This window comes from Hydra vulgaris, chromosome 08, assembly GCF_038396675.1.
Source record: "Hydra vulgaris chromosome 08, alternate assembly HydraT2T_AEP".
Lineage (NCBI taxonomy): Eukaryota > Metazoa > Cnidaria > Hydrozoa > Anthoathecata > Hydridae > Hydra > Hydra vulgaris.
Genome location: NC_088927.1, coordinates 55,280,001 through 55,285,512, shown reverse-complemented (window position 1 = coordinate 55,285,512; position 5,512 = coordinate 55,280,001).

Here is a 5,512-nt window from a genome sequence, read left to right as displayed (position 1 = left end):
TTTCAAAGCTTTCTAGACTAGAACTTTAACAGAAACTTCTTTAAAGAAGTTCGAAAAGAGAGAAAAAAATTGAAGCTCTGAAATTAAGAGGCAAAATATCAAACTTTGAATTTATTTTTATATGGCTGATTTTGTATCAAATAATAAGGAATGTACTTTAAAATTTACAAAAGTAGTCCGTAAGGCTCATTAGTTAATATGAAATCAAGTTTATTTATTTAATAATGACTGTGTTTATGTACAATAACCTTCTACGTTCCTAATCTTGACTTTACACCTGTTTTATTAAAAACAAATACAACTTTGATTTAAACTATTTAGCTATTTTAGAATATACAATGTTTTGATCTGAGTTATTATTACTGTTAATAACACTGTTTGTTAGGAAGAGTATCTCTTTGGATTTTTTTTATTAATTCGCGACGTTAGAATTAATTTTAAAAATAAAAACTCGACCAAAATGATAAATAAATATTTAAAAAATTTTTATACTTGAACAACTTTTTTACTTATAAATTAGATTTTAAATATAGAAGAAAAACATTACTCTGAGGAAACTCAGCGCTATCAATAGCTCAATTTTTTCAATAAGTAGAGATGGAACAAAGATCATTATAATGTCGAGAATTTTTTCCTCTTTTTTAAGTGCTCCGCGACTCTACCGGTCTTATCATAGAGCACCGCGGAGAATCATTTAATGGGAAGTCTACTCCTCTTCTTAATGTTATTGCAAAACTTACCCAGAGGTGGGGTGTGAAATGATGGATTTTACGTTTCCCGCATGCGCGCTACTACTGCGCCACAGCTGCATAAATCGTCCAGAATGCCTAATATTATGACCTCTTGTATTTGAAACTATTAAATCAGGTTGTATTTTACATAAACCTTACGTAAAATATTATTAGATCATTACGGTCTTTTTTTTTAAGAGTCGTTAATTAAAGTAGGTTAGTCTTCTTGTTTCATAGTTTTTCCCTTAAAGACACTTTGTTTGTTATGCTTTAATTTGTATTTTTTCCGTTTTTTTTTATCTTGTCTAAGAAACTTACCACACCGATGTTGTGTTGTTTAGATGTGCTCTTTCATGAGAGGTGAATAATAGTTTAGATGCGTTTATATCTACGTTTTTAAATCAATGTTTTATTATTGTTAACACTTTATAAGCTTTATTAACATATAAATGAAACATGATAGATGATTTCGAGTCGTTTAGAGTTCCTAAATCTTTTTTCAATTTTTGTTTCAGGTTTTTCCCCCTTTTTTAAACACTGGCCAACACCTAATAATACATTGTATATATGTAAACTACTACTTTTGCTACCGATATGCGAGCGTTTACATTTGCTAACGTTAAATTTTATTAGCCATAGTTTTGACTATTTCATTAATTTGCTTTGAATTTTTTCCAATTATTTTGAGTCTTATCCAAAAATGATCTAATTATGTTAATTAGTTTTAAATAACCAGCATATATTTTACATTTAGTTGAAAACTCATTGAATTGTTTATCTAAACAGTAAACATAAACGGACCAAAGACAGAGCTTTGTGGCACTCCACCTGCAACTTTGAAAACCGATTGAAAATTCACAGTTGCAGATAATACGTTGCACTCTTTTACATACAAAATTACAAAACATCAAGCTTAATAAATCTATTTTTTACTCTTTTTTTATTTCTTAAAATGCTTTCTGATTTTAAAATTGACACCACGACTTATAAATTTATTATTATTATCATAAGGAATTATCTTTTAGAGAATTTTTTTAGTTTTAATCTTTGTCACTACATATTTTATTAAGTTTTCATCAAAACTATTCATAATTTTCGTATACTAAATGACTTTTTTTATATATAAATTCAAACATTATCTAATTAAACTATTTTCTTTTATAGATGATTTTGTAATTGTTTTTATTAGTTTGTTTACTTAATTAAAATCATGTTAAAACATGATTTTAATTTAGTAAATTTATATATGATTTTAGATTTACTGAATTAATCAAAAGTCAGCTGTTAGATAAAAATAGAATTTTACATAATTAAGGTAAAAATAATTTTGTCTACTGGTATCATTGCAAAACTAACTTATTGTTTTTTTTTATCGCTATTTTTAACTAATTCTATTTTATAATATACAAAAAATTTACAAAATTAGTTATGATGATATTAAATATTTTAATAAGTTTTAATGATTTGTTGTGTATCTTTTTAACTTTTTTTAACGCAGTGTCTGAAACGCCTGCTCAACCTCTCTCTCTCTCTCTCTCTCTCTCTCTCTCTCTCTCTCTCTCTTTCACTCTGTCTTTCTCTCTCCTCAGCTTTCAGGTATTACTTGTATTTTACTGATTTAATAACAGATGTTATCTAGTCTCTATGTCGTCATCTAGCACGCGGGGTAAACAGTTTGTTTTAAAGATAAATTAGTATTTTATTATAATTTAAGATAATATATCAACTTTAATTGCTACTATTAATTTTATTTACTAACAACTGTAATATATGACTGCTTACTGCTAGTCGTATATAACAGTTAAAAAAATGTTTCAGACGTTTAAACTTTCATGGAAAACTTGTAATTAAAAATACTTAAAAATAACGCAGTTAGCAACCTAGTTTGGTTATTTCAGCACTTAAATGCATACTTACTGGCATGCAAGACTTTTTAAAACAATTCATTAAATTTAAAACATCATAAATAAATTCAACTCTGTATCCTTTAAATTCACGGTCAAATACAATGATGTTAATACTTGCTATTGACATATTGCTTAAAATTATATCAATAAAAAAGCGAAAGAAAACAATATTTCAACCACCGTTTCTTCAAACATATATATATGCCTCCAAAACTTCATAACTTATAAAATGAGTGCTTACTGTTGTTAAAAAACGAAGTAGGAAAAAAACATATATATAAATATATATATATATATATATATATATATATATATATACATATTCTAAGAAAAAAACATCTCAAGCTATTAGGTAAAAATTAAGACCATGGAAAATATATATATATATATATATATATATATATATATATATATATATATATATATATATATATATATATATATATATATATACATATGCTAATTCACCTCCTCAATGCCGAGAAGGCTATTACAGACGAGGACTAATTGTGGTTATAACCCTCTCTAAACTTGATAACTTCGAACACAAACTTTGACAAACAAGGACGCTGTGCGGATTAACAAGTCGAGCGCGGACGTAATGGGGATCGAGCTCGGAGCCCTCGCATATGAAGAGAGCACTCTACACTACACCACTGCCGCATTATACCACGCTTTTCTCTTTTTTATATAATTTTTAAAACATTTTTACTACCCCTAATAATGATTTTAAAGAAAACGATTTTCGAAGTCTTTAAATCAACTTTGCTCTATTGATTTTTGTTAAAAATTTCTGAAAAAGTGCTTCAACCCAATATAGATCCTAGTTCTAATCTATTCTTGTACATATTACTTAAATAAAGTTGTCAAAACACAAATATTTCTAAATTTTCACCAAAAATATACAAAAGTGTTGTGTTTAAAGAAGTTCTGATTGGACGAATTTCGAAAAACTGCCTATAAAAATCATAACAAATCATGTTATTTAACTATGATGTTCCTTTAACCTAAACAACGCATTTAATTCAAATTTAGTTTCAAATCTGGTAAGCAAACGTAGTTTTAGGAGAATAAAATAGTAATAATCTCCGGTCTGAGTTTTCTCGCCACAAATACTTTTATTTTATGGTCGCGGAAAATTTAGAAACTCCTATAGTTTTTTTTATTCCTCTTGTCATAGTTCAGGAACCTGGTCATTTAATAAAACTATGTTGTGGTCAGCAAAATATCATACAGACGCTATAATATTTTAAAATCGCCTGTGTGTGTGTGTGTGTGTGTGTGTGTGTGTGTGTGTGTGTGTGTGTGTGTGTGTGTGTGTGTGTGTGCATGTGTGTGTGTGTGTGATAAAAAAACTTTAAGTTAAATTTTATCTTTTGAAAACAAAATATAAATATTAGCAGAATTAAAAATGAAGTAAAATAAATGATTGCTTTTACTTGCTTCTCACTTAAAAACAATCTTCTGTTTGCAATATTGACAGTAGAACTAAACCATAGATGCAAAGGTTTTCACGTGTTCTTTTTCAGATTTTTACAAAAGTGAAGAGAACACGGATTATTAAGACATTTTAATGTTCGATATTCGCAAGAACCCAAATGTTCCTTAAAAAAAAGAACTTATTTAAATTGCTTTAAAATAATTTTACAGTAATTTTACAGTAATTTTTGCTTGTATTTTAAAACCTTATTTTATAAATACAGACAGCTAGCATTTTTTTTTTTTTTTTATCTCTGCAAAGTTATCTAAAAGAATAATCCTTTTAAAAAATTTAAAATAAAATAAAATATGCAATAAAATCTTTTTAGATTACATTAACTTACCTACTAACTAATTAACTACTTATTAGATTACATTATAATCAACTATTAGGTTACATTAACTTTACAAAATAAGCTAAACTGTTATAAATCGAAACATTTATCCCTCTATATTTTATTGCATATGGGTTAAAATACTTGTCATAATTGTCATCTCTTCATCATCTTTGTCTGAACTTAAAAATCTATTGAATTTCAAAACATGTTTTGCCAGATTATTTATTTTTTTTCAAAACAATGAAATCAACACTTTTAACTCTTTTACAAAAAACTGCTTTAAATAGTAATAATAGGTCATACTAAAAAAAAAACATTAATGAAGAATGTTTTTAGGCTTTTCAACACCGAGATATAGTAAAATTGTTGCATCAAATATTTTTGAATAAAATTTAAATAACATACATTAAGTATTTTTAATTCTCCGGTCGATTTCACAACCACTGGAAAAATTACTACATTTAACTTTTAATTGCATAATAAAATTCTTTAACAGCTATATCGGGTAAAAATCTATGAGAAAACATTTTATCAATTGTTAGTAGCAGAATAATATTGAAAAACAAAAAATGGATTTTTCTTTATAATTACAATAAGTTATATAAATTGATTTAAAAAACTAAATTAATAAACTTAAAAATAAAGTTAAAAATAGTTACTTTGCTAAAATCCAAAATGCTATTGTCTAACGGACAAATTAAGACTCCCTTATTTCTAAAAGAAGAAAAACTTTTGTATACATATATATATATATATATATATATATATATATATATATATATATATATATATATATATATATATATATATATATATATATATATGTATATATATATATATATATATATATATATATATATATATATATATATATATATATATATGTATATATAAATATATATATATATATATATATATATATATATATATATATATATATATATATATATATATATATATATATATATATATATATATATATATATATATATATATATATATATATATATATATATATATATATATATATATATATATATATATATATATATATATA